The following is an 18385-nucleotide window of genomic DNA, read 5'->3' as shown; positions in this document are numbered from 1 at the left end:
GAATGTTCCTGGCCTGCTTTTGAGATGGCCTCTGTGTCCTGGCCAGGGCTTGTGCCTCCCTGTCCTGACCTCCGGGGCTCATGTGAAGGCTCATGTGTAGCCACACAGCCAGGGAGCGTCAGGGTCAGGTGTCCCCGCGCCCAGCTCTGCTCAGCTGCACCCTCCAGGCTGTCCTGACCTTGGGGTTCACGGTGCCCATTCCCAGGCCGGTTCCGAGCCAGGGGACAAGAAGACAGGGCAAGAGATCCGACAATAAACATCCAATCTAACAGGCAGATGAGCTCAGCTCCGACGGCAGCTCTCCCGAGAAGGAAGTAGGGAGAGGGGTGGCTGGGGGGGCCAGGGATCTCTCTAAGGAGGGGTTTGGACCCGGAAGTTCTTGGGAGTCCAGGGCACAGGACTAGGAGACTGGGGCCTGCACTGTGAGGGGTGGCAGCGAGAGCTGGGCGTGCGGAAAGTGCCGCCTGGTGCCACACGATGCTTTTCCAGACAGTAGCTACCACAAGGCCGCAGGACACGGCGTCCCGCCACCCAGGGCCAGCCTGACCTGAGCTTTCACAAGTGGAATCGCACCCTGCATCCCCTTCTGCGTCTGCGTCCTCGGGTCCACGCTGCGCTCGGGAGACAGCTGCCGTGCGGACGAGGCCGTCCTGCGTGAATGCCGCACGCGGCTGTGCCGTTTCCCGTGGGTGGTGATGTGGGTAATTTCCAGTTTGCAGCTACCACACACGGTGTGGCCGTGAATGTCTGGAAACGCTCCTTTCAGGAAACCTCTCGCATTTCCAGGACGCGTGGGGTCAGCGTCAGAAGGTGCCGCCCCGTTCGCCAGGCGAGGCTGGAGTTGTGCAGGAGCTGCACGTCTGCTTCTGGGTGGCACCTCTCGGCTCTGGCCGCCTCCCTGTGCCTCCTCCTTTGGACGAGCTCTTCATTGAACTCTTGTACTGGGGGATCTTCTCCCTCTCTGCCTGCATGTTCCACCCTCTGAACGGTACCTTTGTTTGCTTGTTTGAGACGGAGTTTCACTCTTGTTGCCCAGGCTGATGTGAAATGGCAAAATCTCAGCTCACTGCAACCTCCGCCTCCCAGGTTGAAGAGATTCTCCTGCCTCAGCCTCCTGAGTAGCTGGGATTAACAGACAGGCGCCACCACACCTGGCTAATTTTGTGTTTCTAGTAGAGACGGGGTTTCTCCATGTTTCCCAGGCTGCTCTCAAACTCCTGACCTCAGGTGATCCGCCCACCTCGGCCTCCCAAAGTGCTGGGATTACAGGTGTGGGCCACCACGTCTGGCCTATTCCCTCTTTTTTTTTTTTTTTTTTTTTTTTTGTTGTTGACACAGAGTCTCACTCTGTCGCCCAGGCTGGAGCACAGTGGTGCGATCTCGGCTCACTGCAACCTCCGCCTCCCAGGTTCACGCCATTCTCCTGTCTCAGCCTCCGGAGTAGCTGGGACTATAGGCGCCCGCCACCATGCCTGGCTAATTTTTTTTGTATTTTTAGTAGAGACAGGGTTCACTGTGTTAGCCAGGCTGGTCTCAATCTCCTGACCTCGTGATCCACCCGTCTCCGCCTCCCACAGTGCTGGGATTACAGGCATGAGCCACCACGCCTGGTCTATTCCTTCATTTAAGAAAAAAACTTCATTGTGTTGCCTTTCACGCTCGGCTCTGCCACACACCTGGCGTTGACTTTTGCGGACGGTGGGAGGTGGGGGGCACGGGGCTCCTCTCTGTCTTCACGTGGACGCCCAGCTGATCCAGCACCACATCCTGGGTGGGCATCCAGGCCCACGTGGACCATCACGAGATGAGAAGGCTTTGGGGCTTGGGACAGGAAAGGCAGGGAGGCCCATGGCAAGGCAGGGAGCTGTGGGAGGAGGTCTAGGGCTGCGGAGGGAAGGGCCCTACCCTGAGGCCTTTTCACACCAGCTATCAGTGGAGTTGGCCTGAGGCTTCAGCGGGAAGCCCTTCTCTGCGCTCCAGCCCAGTCGTGAACCTTCCTGGTGGGAGCGGCAGGGGGATGGCGGCTGTAGGATGAGGAATAGCCAGGGCCCCCCTGCACTTCAGGCAGCAGCACCCCTCAGGCCGGGGAGGAAGAAGAACCCAGGTCTATGGTGGAGGCAGAGAGGAGCCCCCGGGCCTGCCGGGCAGAGTCCCCTGGGAGGACGGGGCATGCTGTGCCCCCAGCGGCCACCAGAGGGCACCAGGCCCCCACTGCGCAGGGATGGGGTTGGCTCTGCGGCTCCTGCCCTGGTCAGGGGGTCCTGGGCCCTGCCCCTCGTCTGGGCGGGCAGGGGGCGAGAAGGGCGCCTCTTGGGGGGTTACTAGGCTCCCCTTCCTGAAGCCACGTAGCCCTGGTGGAAGCCCTGGACCCTGCGGCAGTCAGGGAGCAAGACCGAGTTTCACTGTGTCGCCCAGGCTGGAGTGCAGCGGCGCCATCCCAGCTCCCTGCAGCCTCGACCTCCCAGGCTCGAGCGATCCTCCCGCCTCAGCCTTCCGAGTAGCTGGGACCACAGGCCCCATCGCCAAGCCCGGCCTCCTTTTCAGTTTTTAGAGCTTTATTGAAGTATAATTAACACGTAATACACTCCAAGTATTTGTTTATTTACTGTTTGAGATGGAGTCCCACGCTGTCGCTCAGGCTGGAGTGTAGTGGCTCCATCTCGGCTCACTGCAGCCTCCGCCTCCCAGGTTCCAGTGATTCCCCTGCCTCAGCCTCTCAAGTAGCTGGGACTACAGGCGCCCGCCACCATGTCAGGAGAATTTTTGTATTTTTAGTAGAGATGGGGTTTTGCCATGTTAGCCAGGCCGGTCTCAAACTCCTGACCTCAAGTGACCTGCCCGTCTTGGCCTCCCAAAGTGCTGGATGACAGGCGTGAGCCACCACGCCCGGCCCACTTCAACTATTTAAAGTGTGCAGTTTGCTAGGTTTGGACACGTATACCCCTGGGAGCCCCCACAAACATCTCCGACACTCCCAAATGTTCCTTCGGCCCCTTGGTGATTCTTTCCCTCCCCACGCTCAGGCAACCACGAATCTGCTGTTCCGGCAGAGTAAGTCGCGCTGGCTAGAATCATCCACGGGGCCCTCCTTGTACAGGACAGAAGAGTAGGACACGCCTGTCCTCGGTGACAGCGTTTCTTAGACGCTCACCCACACTGTGGTGTATGCTCATTGTTACTTTTTATAAAAAGTGTTCCGTTGTTGGATACACTGCAATTTCTGTATCCATTCCTCTGTTGAAGGACATTTGGGTTATTTCTAGTTTGGGGCTCTCACAGGTAAAACTGCCATGAACATTTGTGTACAAGTGTTCGCAGTGTGAAAGGAAAATGAATCTTGGGATCCCCCAAATCACTGAGCCAAACGGAAAAGTCAAGCTGGCAACTGCTTAGGGCCAACCAGCCTTGTGTTCTAGTCTTTAAAAAGACAGCTAAGATTTAAAAAAATAAAAAGGCCGGGCGCGGTGGCTCAAGCCTGTAATCCCAGCACTTTGGGAGGCCGAGACGGGCAGATCATGAGGTCAGGAGATCGAGACCATCCTGGCTAATACGGTGAAACCCCGTCTCTACTAAAAAATACAAAAAACTAGCCGGGCGAAGTGGCGGGTGCCTGTAGTCCCAGCTACTCGGGAGGCTGAGGCAGGAGAATGGCGTGAACCCGGGAGGAGGAGCTTGCAGTGAGCTGAGATCCGGCCACTGCACTCCAGCCTGGGTGACAGAGCAAGACTCCGTCTCAAAAAAAAAAATAAATAAAAATAAAAATAAAAATAAAAAAATAAAAAAACTGCCTAACTCCCTCAGGATGTGTTCACAGGGAAATTCCCTGCAGACACAGGAGGGACAGAATTCCAAGCCATTCCTCTGCTCTGCTCACTGAGATCAAGGAACATCCAACGGCTTTCTTTGGAAAGGCTAATCAGACACAAAAGAATGCGACCCTTTGTTTTACCACCTGTGACCTGGAAGCCGTCTCCCCTCTTCAAATTGTCTCGACTCTTGGGACTGAACCAATATACATCTTACACATATTACTCACATATTATTGAAGTCTCGTGTCTTCCTGAAATGTAGAAAACCCGGCCGTACCCCAGCCACCTCGGGCACGTGTCGTCAGGACCTCCTGAGGCTGTGTCATGGGCACGTCCTTAACCTTGGCAAAATCAACTTTCTTTTTTTTTTTTGAGACAGATTCTCCCTCTGTCGCCCAGGTTGGAGTGCAGTGGTGCGATCTCGGCTCATTGCAAGCTCCACCTCCCAGGTTCACGCCATTCTCCTGCCTCAGCCTCCCGAGTAGCTGGGAGTACAGATGGCCGCCACCGCGCCCAGCTAATTTATTCTGTATTTTTAGTAGAGACGGGGTTTCACCGTGTTAGCCAGGATGGTCTCGATCTCCTGACCTCGTGATCCACCCACTTTGGCCTCCCAAAGTGCTGGAATTACAGGCGTGAGCCACCGCGCCCGGCCGGCAAAACCAACTTTCCGAATGGAGTCAGACCTGTCTCAGATACGTGGGGGTGGCAGTGTAGACACAGCTTTCCTTTCTCTTGAGTACATACTCAGAATTGGAGTGGCTGGGTCATGTGATAGGTATATATTTAACTTTTTGAGAAACTGCCAAACCATCTTCCAGTGTGGTTGTAGAATTATTTATTCCCACTAGAGGTTCCAGGCTCCGTGTCCTCGCCCGCTCTCAGCGCTGAAAGCTTTGTAATTCAGTCATTCCAGAAGGCGCTCATTCTGGTTTTAATTTGCATTTCCCTAACAGTGAATAACACCGGGCATCTTCTCACGTGTGCATTTGTTATCCATATATCTTCTTTGGTAAAAAGATTGATCAGATATTTTGTCCATTTTATTTTATTTGAGACAAAGTCTCGCTCTGTTGCCCAGGCTGGAGTAAAGTGATGAGATCTTGGCTCATTGCAACTTCCACCCCCCGGGTTCAAGCGATTCTCCCACCTCAGCCTCCTGAGTAGCTGGGATTACAGGTGCCTGACACCACACCTGGCTAAATTTTGTATTTTTAGTAGGGACGGGGTTTCACCATATTGACCAGGTTGGTCTCAAACTCCTGACCTCAAGTGATCTGCCTGCCTTGGCCTCCCAAAGTGCTGGGATTACAGGTGTGAGCCACTGTGGCTAGCCTATTTTGTCCATTTTAAAAGTTAGGTTGTGGCCTGGTGCTGTGGCTCACACCTGTAATTCTAGCACTTTGGGAGGCTGAGGCAGGTGGATTGCTTGAGGCCAGGAGTTTGAGACCTGCCAGGGCAACATGGCAAAACCCTGTCTCTACAAAAAATTAAATTAGAAATAAAAATCAGGTTGTTTTTTCTTATTTTTGAGTTTGCAGAATTCTTTTTTTTTTTTTTTTTTTTTGAGAGTTTCACTCTTGTTGCCCAAGCTGGGGTGCAGTGGCACAATCTCAGCTCACTGCAACCTCTGCCTCCCAGGTTCAAGCTGTTCTCCTGCCTCAGCCCCCTGAGTAGCTGGGATTACAGGCACGTGCCGTCACGCCCTCCCACTAAGTTTTTTGTGTTTTTAGTAGAAATGGGGTTTCGCCATATTAGCCAGGCTGGTCTCAAACTCCTGACCTGAGGTGATCCACCCATCTCGGTCTCCCAAAGTGCTGGGAGTAGAGGTATGAGCCACTGCACCCGGCCCAGAGTTCTTTATATATTCTGCATGTAAGTCTTTTATCAGATATGTGATTTATTTTCTTCCAGCCTATGGTTTGTCTTTTCTTTTCTTTTTTTTGAGATGGCATCTTGCTCTGTCGCCCAGGCTGGAGTGCAGTGGCGCGATCTCAGCTCACTGCAACCTCCGCCTCCCGGTTCAAGTGATTCTCCTGCCTCAGCCTTCTGAGTAGCTAAGACTATAGGCACCCACCACCACAGCCGGATAATTTTTGTATTTTTAGTAGAGACAGGGTTTCGCCCTGTTGGCCAGGCTGGTCTTAAATTCCTGACCTCAGGTGATCCACCCACCTCAGCCTCCCAAAGTGCTGGGATTATAGGCAAGAGCCACTGTGCCCAGCCTTTTCATTTTTTTAGCATTGTCTTTTGAAAAACAGTTCATGCTTAACAACGAGGATACACAAAATTTTTTTTAAAAAGAAAAAGAGGGCCGGACGTGGTGGCTCAAGCCTGTAATCCCAGCACTTTGGGAGGCCGAGACGGGTGGATCACGAGGTCAGGAGATCGAGACCATCCTGGCTAACCCGGTGAAACCCCATCTCTACAAAAAATACAAAAAACTAGCCGGGCGAGGTGGCGGGCGCCTGTAGTCCCAGCTACTCGGGGAGGCTGAGGCAGGAGAATGGCGTAAACTCGGGAGGCGGAGCTTGCAGTGAGCTGAGATCCGGCCACTGCACTCCAGCCCGGGCGACAGAGCAAGACTCCGTCTCAAAAAAAGAAAAAGAAAAAAGAAAAAGAGAAGTTATTTTAATAAAGTCTAATTTGCCCATTTTTCTTGATATATTATTCTTTTAGTGTTGTATCTAAGAAATCTTTGCCTAAAGGTCACAAAGATTTTTAAAGTTTTCTCCAAAACGTTTTATGGTTAGATTTTGCATTTAGGGCTATGATCTATTTTTAGTTAATTTGTATATATGATGTGAGGTAAGGATCTGTTAATTTATTTGCATATGGATATCCAGTTGTTTTTGAACCACTGTTGAAAAGACTCTCCTGGCCGGGTGTAGTGACTCACGCCTGTAATCCCAGTACTTTGGGAGGCTGGGGTGGGTGGATCACAAGGTCCGGAGTTGGAGACCAGCCAGACCAACATGGTAAAACCCTGTCTCTACTAAAAATACAAAAATTAGCCGGGCGTGGTGGTGTGCACCTGTAATCTCAGCTACTCAGGAGGCTGAGGCAGGAGAAAATGCTTGAATCCAGGAGGCAGAGGTTGCAGTGAGCCGAGATGGCACCATTGCGCTCCAGCCTGGGTGACAGAGGAAGACTCCATCTCAAAAGAAAAAAGAAAAGAAAAGAAAAGACTTTCCTTTCTCTACTGAATTGTCTTTGTACCTTTGTCAAAAGCAGCTGACCATCCATCCATGGGCTGGCCCTTTTCTAGAGTTCAGGGTTGATTGTTTCTGGAGTTCTGGGTTGATTGTATCTGGAGTTCTGAGTTGACTGTTTCTGGAGTTCAGGGTTGATTGTTTCTGGAGTTCAGGGTTGATTGTATCTGGAGTTCGGGGTTGATTGTTTCTGGAGTTCAAGGTTGTTTCTGGAGTTTGGGATTCATTGTTTCTGGAGTTCAGGGTTGATTTTTTTTCTGGAGTTCAGGATTGACTGTTTCTGGAGTTCTGGGCTGATTGTTTCTGGAGTTCTGGGCTGACTGTTTCTGGAGTTCAGGGTTGATTTTTTTCTGGAGTTCTGGGTTGACTGTTTCTGGAGTTCTGGGTTGATTGTTTCTGGAGTTCTGGGTTGATTGTTTCTGGAGTTCTGGGCTGACTGTTTCTGGAGTTCTGGGCTGACTGTTTCTGGAGTTCTGGGCCGATTGTTTCTGGAGTTTGGGGTTCATTGTTTCTGGAGTTCACGGTTGATTTTTATATATATATATATATATATATATATATATATTTTTTTTTTTTTTTTTTTTTTTTTTTTGAGACGGAGTCTGGCTCTGTCGCCCGGGCTAGAGTGCAGTGGCCGGATCTCAGCTCACTGCAAGCTCCGCCCCCCGGGTTTACGCCATTCTCCTGCCTCAGCCTCCCGAGTAGCTAGGACTACAGGCGCCCGCCGCCTCGCCCGGCTAGTTTTTTGTTTTTTTTTTTTTTGTATTTTTTAGTAGAGATGGGGTTTCACCGTGTTAGCCAGGATGGTCTCGATCTCCTGACCTCGTGATCCGCCCGTCTCGGCCTCCCAAAGTGCTGGGATTACAGGCTTGAGCCACCGCGCCCGGCCTGATTTTTTTATATTAAAAAAGAAAGTTTTTATTGGGGCAAAAAAAGTCAGTTTATCTGATGTGTTTCTTAGTAATGGAATTTTGGGGAAGAACAAAAGCGGGCTCTGGGACTCACATTGCTTTGGGGGAGGCTAAGGCTTCCCAGAATCCCTTGTCCCTCCCCACTTTGGGCACTTAGGGGTGGGGCTGGGAAGTGAGAGGGACAAGGCAGGGAATGATTGATTAAAGCTAACGAGCAGACAGAAGGCACTGGTGGGTCATATCTCAGGCCTGGAAGAGGGAGGGCGTGGGCCAGGCCCCATGTAACACCAGGGGCTCCTTGGCATCCAGGCTTGGCCTCTAGTCCTTTCCCTTCCCTTTCTTGGCTTTGGCCTTGGCTTTGGTCTTGGGGGTGCAGGGCTTCATGACGCGGATGGTCTCCTGGCACTGGGCATTGTAGCGCGCCTTCTTCAGTGTGCCTTGGCGGACTTTGGTGCCTGTGTCCCCATCACACGCACCCCAATTCTCAAACTTGTACTTGCAGTCGGCTCCAAACTCCTTCCAGTTGCAGGGCACCCTGCACCGGGTGCGCTGGGTCTAGCCCCGCAGATGCCCTCGTGGAAACCCACACTGCAATCCTTGCTGCTGGGGGTGCAGGGCCCCCAGGCACACTCACTCCCCAGGCTGCCCTTCTTCACCTTGTCTTTCTTTTTGGCCACTGCGGAGGTGAGCGCCAGCAGGGCGAGGAGGGTGAGAAGGAGGAAGCCTCGGTGCTGCATCTCGCTTGCTGCCCGTGCTGCTTCACTCCCTCCCACGCCAGGCCCATCCCCCTCTGCCGGGGTTGATTGTTTCTGGAATTCTGGGTTGATTGTTTCTGGAGTTTGTGGTTGATTGTTTCTGGAGTTCAGGGTTGATTGGTCTGGAGTTCTGGGTTGATTGTTTCTGGAGTTCTGGGTTGATTGTTTCTGGAGTTTGGGGTTGATTGTTTCTGGAGTTCTGGGTTGATCGTTTCTAGAGTTTGTGGTTGATTGTTTCTGGAGTTCTGGGTTGATTGTTTCTGGAGTTCAGGGTTGATTGTTTCTGGAGTTCTCGGTTGTTTCTGGAGTTCTGGGTTGATTGTTTTCTGGAGTTCTGGGTTGATTGTTTCTAGAGTTTGTGGTTGATTGTTTCTGGAGTTCTAGGTTGCTTGTTTCTGGAGTTCTAGGTTGTTTCTGGAGTTCAGGGTTGATTGTTTCTGGAGTTCTAGGTTGATGGTTTCTGGAGTTCAGGGTTGATTGTTTCTGGAGTTCTGGGTCGATTGTTTCTGGAGTTAGGGTTGATTGTTTCTGGAGTTCAGGGTTGATTGTTTCTGGAGTTCAGGGTTGATTGTTTCTGGAGTTCAGGGTTGATGCTTTCTGGAGTTCAGGGTTGATTGTTTCTGGAGTTCTAGGTTGATGGTTTCTGGAGTTCAGGGTTGATTGTTTCTGGAGTTCTGGGTCGATTGTTTCTGGAGTTCAGGGTTGATTGGTCTGGAGTTCTGGATTGATTGTTTTCTGGAGTTCTGGGTTAATTGTTTCTGGAGTTCAGGGTTGATGGTTTCTGGAGTTCAGGGTTGATTGTTTCTGGAGTTCTGGGTTGATTGTTTCTGGAGTTCAGGGTTGATTGGTCTGGAGTTCTGGGTTGATTGTTTTCTGGAGTTGGGGGTCGATTGTTTCTGGAGTTCGGGGTTGATTGTTTCTGGAGTTCGAGGTTGATTGTTTCTGGAGTTCGGGGTTGATTGTTTCTGGAGTTCAGGGTTGATTGGTCTGGAGTTCTGGGTTGATTGTTTTCTGGAGTTCTGGGTTGATTGTTTTCTGGAGTTCTGGGTTGATTGTTTTCTGGAGTTCAGGGTTGATTGTTTCTGGAGTTCAGGGTTGATTGTTTCTGGAGTTTGTGGTTGATTGTTTCTGGAGTTCTGGGTTGATTGTTTCTGGAGTTCAGGGTTGATTGTTTCTGGAGTTCTGGGTCGATTGTTTCTGGAGTTCTGGGTTGATGGTTTCTGGAGTTCTGGATTGATTGTTTTCTGGAGTTCAGGGTTGATTGTTTCTGGAGTTCTGGGTTGATTGTTTCTGGAGTTTGTGGTTGATTGTTTCTGGAGTTCAGGGTTGATTATTTCTGGAGTCCAGGGTTGATTGTTTCTGGAGTTCAGGGTTGATTGGTCTGGAGTTCTGGGTTGATTGTTTTCTGGAGTTCTGGGTTGATTGTTTTCTGGAGTTCAGGGTTGATTGTTTCTGGAGTTCAGGGTTGATTGTTTCTGGAGTTTGTGGTTGATTGTTTCTGGAGTTCAGGGTTGATTGTTTCTGGAGTTCTGGGTCGATTGTTTCTGGAGTTCTGGGTTGATGGTTTCTGGAGTTCACGGTTGATTGTTTCTGGAGTTCTGGGTTGATGGTTTCTGGAGTTCAGGGTTGATTGGTCTGGAGTTCAGGGTTGATTGTTTCTGGAGTTCTGGGTTGATGGTTTCTGGAGTTCAGGGTTGATTGGTCTGGAGTTCAGGGTTGATTGTTTCTGGAGTTCAGGGTTGATGGTTTCTGGAGTTCAGGGTTGATTGGTCTGGAGCTCAGGGTTGATTGGTCTGGAGTTCAGGGTTGATGGTTTCTGGAGTTCAGGGTTGATTGGTCTGGAGTTCAGGGTTGATTGGTCTGGAGTTTTGGGTTGATTGTTTTCTGGAGTTGGGGGTCGATTGTTTCTGGAGTTCAGGGTTGATTGTTTCTGGAGTTCGGGGTTGATTATTTCAGGGTTGATTGGTCTGGAGTTCTGGGTTGATTGTTTTCTGGAGTTCTGGGTTGATTGTTTCTGGAGTTCTGGGTTGATGGTTTCTGGAGTTCAGGGTTGATTGGTCTGGAGTTCTGGGTTGATTGTTTTCTGGAGTTCTGGGTTGATTGTTTCTGGAGTTCTGGGTTGATGGTTTCTGGAGTTCAGGGTTGATTGTTTCTGGAGTTCTGGGTTGATTGTTTTCTGGAGTTCTGGGTTGATCGTTTCTGGAGTTCTGGGTTGACTGTTTCTGGAGTTCGGGGTCGATTGTTTCTGGAGTTCGGGGTTGATTATTTCTGGAGTTCAGGGTTGATTGGTCTGGAGTTCTGGATTGATTGTTTTCTGGAGTTCTGGGTTAATTGTTTCTGGAGTTCTGGGTTGATTGTTTTCTGGAGTTCTGGGTTGATTGTTTCTGGAGTTCAGGGTTGATTGTTTCTGGAGTTCAGGGTTGATTGGTCTGGAGTTCTGGGTTGATTGTTTTCTGGAGTTCTGGGTTGATTGTTTCTGGAGTTCAGGGTTGATTGTTTCTGGAGTTTGGGGTCGATTGTTTCTGGAGTTGGGGGTCGATTGTTTCTGGAGTTTGGGGTTGATTGTTTCTGGAGTTTGGGGTTGATTGTTTCTGGAGTTCTGGGTTGACTGTTTCTGGAGTTCAGAGTTGATTGTTTCTGGAGTTCAGGGTTGATTGTTTCTGGAGTTCGGGCTTGATTGTTTTCTGGAGTTTGGGGTTGATTGTTTCTGGAGTTCGGGGTTGATTGTGTTTGGAACTCTGGGTAATTTCCTTGTCAATATATATTTTGCCAATGTTTCCTCCCATATGTGATGTCTTTTCACTTTTTGATAATGCCATTTGAAACATAAGTTTTAAATTTTGATGATGTCTAATTTATCTATATTTTTCTTTGGTCACTTATACTTCTGGTATCTGTTTTAGTCTATTTTGTGCTGTCCTAATAGGATATCTAAGACTGGGTAATTTATGATGAACAGAAATTTATTTCTCACAGTTCTGGAGGCTGGGAAATCCAGATGAAGGTGTTGGCGTCTGATGAGGTCCTTCCTGCTGTGTCATTCCTGGCAAAGGGCAAAGAAGACAGAGAGGGAGAAGAGGAGGGGCTGGACCCCCCTTCCCTGAGGAACCCACTCCCACGATAACCATTCATCTCTTCGTGAGGGCAGAGCCTCCATAACCTAAACCCCTCTTAAAGGCCTCACCTCCCAACACTTCCACATGGGGGATCAAGCTCCCAGCACGAGCTTCTGGGGAGACCAAACCACTGCAGTGTCCCATGAGCTTCTGGGGACACCAAACCACTGCAGTGTCCCACCTAAGAATGTTTTTGCCCAAGGTCTTTCCAAACCCAAGATCATGACAATTTACTGCTATATTTTCTTCTAAAAGATTTATAGTTTTAACTCTTAACTTATGTCTGTCATCCATTCTGTTTTATTTTGTTTTATTTATTTATTTTTTTTTTTAAGATTGAGTCTTGTCTCCCAGGCTGTCTCCCAGGCTGGAGTGAAGTGGTGTGAACTTGGCTCACTGCAACTTCTGCCTCCTGGGTTCAAGCGATTCTCCTGCCTCACCCTTCCGAGTAGCTGGGATTACAGCTGCCTGCCACCGCACCCGGCTAACTTTTTGTATTTTTAGTAGAGATAGGCTTCACCATGTTGACCAGACTGTTCTCAAACTCCTGACCTCAAGTGATCTGCCCGCCTCAGCCTCCCAAAGTGCTGGGATTACAGGCATGAGCCACTGCACCCGGCCCTTTTTTTTTTTTTTTTTTTTTACATGAAGTTTCACTCTTGTCACCCAGGCTGGAGTGCAATGGCACAATCTCAGCTCACTGCAACCTGTGCCTCCCAGATTCAAGCGATTCTCCTGCCTCAGCCTCCTGAGTAGCTGGGACTACAGGCGCCTGCCACCATGCTGGCTAATTTTTGTATGTGTAGTAGAGACAGGGATTCACCATGTTGGCCAGGCTGGTCTCGAACTCCGGACCTCAGGCAATCCGGCGTGAACCACCATGCCTGGCCTGTCATTCATTTTGAGTTCATTGTGTGTGTGATGTGGATGAGGCGAGCAGCTTCCCTCACATGCATGCAGATGTTCGGGAGTCTCAGCACCGTTTGTTAAAGATGATTCTTTCCTCCATCGAATTGTCTTGGCACTCGTGTTGAAAATCAGTTGACTGTAGGCCGGGTGCGGTGGCTCAAGCCTGTAATCCCAACACTTTGGGAGGCCGAGGCAGGAGGATCACTTGAGGTCAGGAGTTCGAGACCATCCTGGCAAACATGGTGGAACCCTGTCTCTACTAAAAATACAAAAATTAGCCGGGCGTGGTGGTGGGCGCCTGTGGTCCCAGCTACTCGGGAGGCTGAGGCAGGAGAATGGCGTGAACCCAGGAGGTGGAGCTTGCAGTGAGCCGAGATCGCGCCCCTGCACTCCAGCCTGGGCAACAGAGCGAGACTCTGTCTCAAAAAAATAAATAAATAAATAAATAAAGTTTCATTTTTATATTGTTCGTTGCCCATGAAGAAATACAATTGATTTTTGAAATACTCATCTTGTGCCCTGCAAGAATTCTGTACCTTGCTGTACTTGTTTATTCATTCTAATAATTTTTTTAGTGGCTTCCTTAGGATTTTCTACATATGAGATCATGTCATCTGAAAAGTTTTACATCTTCCTTTTTCTTTTTCTTTTTTTTTTTTTTTTTTTTTGAGACGGAGTCTCGCTCTGTCACCCAGGCTGGAGTGCGGTGGCCGGATCTCAGCTCACTGCAAGCTCCGCCTCCCGGGTTCACGCCATTCTCCTGCCTCAGCCTCCCGAGTAGCTGGGACTACAGGCGCCCGCCACCTCGCCCGGCTAGTTTTTTGTATTTTTTAGTAGAGACGGGGTTTCACCGTGTTAGCCAGGATGGTCTCGATCTCCTGACCTCGTGATCCGCCCGTCTCGGCCTCCCAAAGTGCTGGGATTACAGGCGTGAGCCACCACGCCCGGCCATCTTTTTTTTTTTTTTTTTTTTTTTGAGACAAGATCTCACTCTGTCACCCAGGATGGAAGGCAGTGGTGCAATCTCTGCTCACTGCAACCTCTGCCTCCTGGGCCCAAGCAATCGTCCCACCTCAGCCTGCAGAGTAGCTGGGACTGCAGGTGCACACCACTATGCCCGGCTAATTTTTGCATTTTTTTCCTTTTTTTCCTTTGGTAGAGACAGGGTCTCACTATGTTGCTCAGGCTTGTCTTGAACTCTTGGGCTCAAGCGATTCTCCCACCTCGGCCTCCCAAAGTGCTGAGATCACAGGTGTGAGACACTGTGACTGGCCCTGGATGCCTTTCATTTCATTTTCATTTTATTTTCTGTTTTCTTTTCCTCTATGTGTATATATATATATATATATATATATATACACACACACACACATATATATATATATTTTTTTTTTTTTTTTTTTGAGATGGAGTTTCATTCTTATTGCCCAGGCTGGAGTGCAATGGCACGACCTCAGCTCACTACGGCCTCCACCTTCTGGGTTCAAGTGATTCTTCTGCCTCAGGCTCCCGAGTAGCTGGGATTACAGGCATACGCCACCACACCTGGCTAATTCTGTATTTTTAGTAGAGCTGGGGCTTCTCCATGTTGGCCAGGCTGGTCTCAAACTCCTGACCTCAGGTGATCCGCCTGCCTCAGCCTCCCAAAGTGCTGGGATTACAGGCATGAGCCACTGCACCCGGCCTCTTTTATTTCATTTTCTTTCCTAATTGCTCTGGCAAGAACTTCCTAGAATGTCGAAAGTAAGAGGCAGGAGTGGGCACTGTTGCTTTCTCACGGCATTTTATTGACGTGATTACGACGCTCTGGGAGTCTCCATCCAGGTTCTTGTGCTGAGAGGCTCCTTGGACTGCTGGGTTTATGGTTCTCATCAAGCTCGGAATAACTCCAGCCATTATTTCTTTTTTTTTTTTTTTTGAGATGGAGTCTTGCTCTGTCACCCAGGCTGGAGTGCAGTGGCCGGATCTCAGCTCACTGCAAGCTCCACCTCCGGGGTTCACGCTATTCTTCTGCCTCAGCCTCCCGAGTAGCTGGGACTACAGGCACCCGCCACCTCGCCCGGCTAGTTTTTTGTATTTTTTTAGTAGAGACGGGGTTTCACCGTGTTAGCCAGGATGGTCTCGATCTCCTGACCTCGTGATCCGCCCGTCTCGGCCTCCCAAAGTGCTGGGATTACAGGCTTGAGCCACCGCACCTGGCCTCCAGCCATTATTTCTTCAGCTATTTTACCTTCTTCCCCTCTTCTAGGACCAACTCCAATTACACGTATGTGAGGCCACTCAGCGTTGTCTCACAGCTCACCATTCTATTTCTCTGTTTTGTAAAATGTTTTATTTTAAATAGTTTTTATTGTTACAGTTTCAAGTTGACTACTGTTTTCCTTTCCAGTGTCTAACCTGTTGGGACTTCCACCCAGTGAACTTCTCAAATCACATGTCACAATTTTCATCTCTAGAAGTTCCCCGTTGGGATTTTCGTACCTTCAAAGTCCCTAACACATTCGATATTTCCTCTAGCTTCTGCTTTTCTAGTTGGTTTCTGTCTTTGTTTAGAGATGAGATCTCACCTTGTGGCCCAGGCTGGCCTTGGCATCTTGAGTAGCTGGGACTACAGGCACGCAACCACACCTGGAATAGCTTCTTGATTATCTGGAGTAAGTTGTAGCAGGGGCTTTCATATCCTGGTCTATGAATTCTATCATCTATAACATTGCTGGGATCCTCCTGTCCATGTGCGAAGGGTCGTGTGTCCGTCATCTGGGAGGGTCCCTGTGTCCATCATCTGGGGAGGGTCCCCGTGTCCATCATCTGGGGAGGGTCCCCGTGTCCATCATCTGGGAGGGTCCTGTGTCCATCATCTGGGGAGGGTCCCCGTGTCCACCATCTGGGGAGGGTCTCCGTGTCCACCATCTGGGAGGGTCCCCGTGTCCATCATCTGGGGAGGGTCCTGTGTCCATCATCTGGGAAGGGTCCTGTGTCCATCATCTGGGGAGGGTCCCTGTGTGCATCATCTGGGAGGGTCCTGTGTCCATCATCTGGGAGGGTCCCTGTGTCCATCTGGGGAGGGTCCCCTTTATCTATCATCTGGGAAGCGTCCTTGCCTGAGTGCCAGGAAGGGGGACACTCTCACTGTAACATCAGCTGCGACCCTTCGTGCTTTCATCGCTGCCCCCACATGGAGAAGGCATTTGCCCCAAGGATTTTGTGAAGCAGTGAAAGCCTTCTGCCTGCAGCCTGCTTGGTATCAGCAAGCCCCTGGCTTAGTCAGGAAAAATCCAGCCGAAATCCCGCATGGTAGATTCATCGGCCGCTTCCTGGAGTGCTGCTGTCACCCCTTCCCCAACAAACCAGCTTCCTGGGGACATGCTGACGGAGCTTCTCTTTTCCTAAAGCCAAACTGGAGAAACAGAAGGCGCATGGGCACACAACATGATGTCCTGGCCCCCAGGCGTCTCTGCCGACAGCTCGCGCTGCCTCCCCGTGCATGTGAAGGAGGAAGTCTGGCCACAGCCAGCAGAGCATCCCTGACCCAGGCTGGGAGGGACAAGACCAAGGGTGCCACTGGGCCTGGGGCTTAAGAGGCCGTGGTTGGGGGCATTGGCAGCTAGAGGGAACCATGCTGGAGCGCAGCCAGCCCTGCCATCTGGTGTGTTTGGCACAAGCCACAGTCAGTGATACGGTCTGGATCTGTGTCCCCACCCAAATCTCATGCTGAACTGTAATCCCCAGTGTTGGAGGCGGGGCCTGGGGGGAGGTATGGACCATGGGGCAGGTTTCTCGTGAATGGTTTAGCACCACCCGCTGTGGTACAATCCTTGGGTTAGTACATGAGCTCACAGGAGATCTGGTGTTTAAAAGTGGGTGGCACCCACCCCCCATCCCCTCTCGCTCCTGCTGTGGCCATGTGACCTGCCTGCTCCCGCTTCTCTTTCTGCCAGGATTGGAAATCTCCTGGGGCCTCCCCCAAGGCTGAGCAGGGCTGGACATGGCAGCTCACACCTGTAATCCCAACACTTTGGGAGGCCGAGGTGAGTGGATTGCTTGAGGTCAGGAGTTCAAGACCAGCCTAAACAACATGGTGAAACCCCATCTCGACTAAAAATATAAAAATTAGCCTGGTGTGGTGGTGCATGCCTGTAATCCCAGCTACTTGGGAGGCTGAGGCAAGAGAATCGCTTGAACCCAGGAGGCAGAGGTTGCGGTGAGCTGAAATCATGCCACTGCACTCCAGCCTGTGTAACAGAGCAAGACCGTCTCAAAAAAAAAAAAAAAGCTGAGCAGGTGCCAGCACCATGCTACCTGCGCAGTCTGTAGAAGCACAAGCCAATTAAGCCTCTTTTCTGTCCCCCAGGTCTTTTCTGTCCCACCACGCCCAGCTAATTTTTGTAGTTTTAGTAGAGACGGGGTCTCACCATGGTGGCCAGGCTGGTCTTGAATTCCTGACCTCAGGTGATCCGCCCGCCTCAGCCTCCCAAAGTGTTGGGATTCCAGGCGTGAGCCACTGTGCTCGGCCTACAGTCAACTGATTTTTCAACACGGGTGCCAAGACAATTCAATGGAGGAAAGAACCATCTTTAACAATCACACCACTGCACTCCAGCCTGGGCAACAGAGTGAGACTCCATCTCAAAAAAAAAAAAAAGCAACAGAAAAATAGAAGAATGGTGAGCTGTGGGACAAGTTCAACTGGTATACATGTACCTGGAGTCAGTCCCAGAAGAGGAGAGCTACCCCAGCTCCGCCTGTCCCTACCCCCAAGGTCCCCCATACCCGTTGCCCTGTCCAGGTCAGAGTGAGCCCAATGGCTCAGATGCCACCGCCTTCCTCTGCCCACCAGTTTCCTCTCTCCACGCTCTATGCTGAGCTTATAGGCTGACTGTGAATCCGTTCTCACACTGCCATAAAGAAACGCCTGAGAGTGGGCCGGGCGCGGTGGCTCAAGCTTGTAATCCCAGCACTTTGGGAGGCCAAGACAGGCAGATCACTTGAGGTCAGGAGTTCGAGACCAGCCTAGTCAACAAGGTGAAACCCCATCTCTACTAAAAATACAAAATTAGCCAGGTGTGATGGTGGGTGCCTGTAATCCCAGCTATTAGGGAAGCTGAGGCACAAGAATGGCTTGAACCCAGGAGGCAGAGGTTGCAGTGAGCCGAGATCGCGCCACTGTACTCCAGCCTGGGTGACAGAGACTCTGTCTAAACAAAACAAAACAAAACCCAACCTAACAAAAAAACCTTACTGCAAAGCTACCGTCATCAAGAAGACAGTGTGATTGATAATAGAACAAGGATAGATGTATTGATCGGTGGAAGAGAACTGAGGGTTCAGAAATAGGTCTTCGCATTTACGGTCAACTGATTCTCTTTCTGAGACAGGGTCTCACTCTCAGCCCATCACCTTGGCAGGACCCCACTGACCCTGCAGACCACTGGACCCTCAGGACACTGAGGTGTGAATGCCAGGAGGGGCCGGTGGGACATCAGGGAGGCTGCCACCCCAGGCCCCTTGCCCTGGCTGCGTCCGAGGTGGGTACAGCCCCGGGGTTCCAGGGGGCAGTGGGGCAGCAGCCAGGCATGGTGAGGAGACAGTCCTGGAGCCAGGGGAGCCAGAGGAGGCTGGGACCCAGGTGAACACAGGGACCCGGGAGGGCGAGTTCAGCCTCACCTCTCACAA

General features: G+C 50.7%; 1 pseudogene; it reads right to left on the bottom strand.

The window, feature by feature from the left end:
- Positions 1-8109: 8109 nt before the first annotated feature.
- LOC721379 (midkine pseudogene) lies at positions 8110-8801 on the bottom strand (annotated as a pseudogene).
- Positions 8802-18385: the final 9584 nt, after the last annotated feature.

The sequence above is a fragment of the Macaca mulatta genome, chromosome 1, assembly GCF_049350105.2.
Source record: "Macaca mulatta isolate MMU2019108-1 chromosome 1, T2T-MMU8v2.0, whole genome shotgun sequence".
NCBI lineage: Eukaryota > Metazoa > Chordata > Mammalia > Primates > Cercopithecidae > Macaca > Macaca mulatta.
The sequence above is the reverse complement of the archived record's forward strand: the minus strand, read 5'-3'. Positions and strand labels throughout refer to the sequence as shown.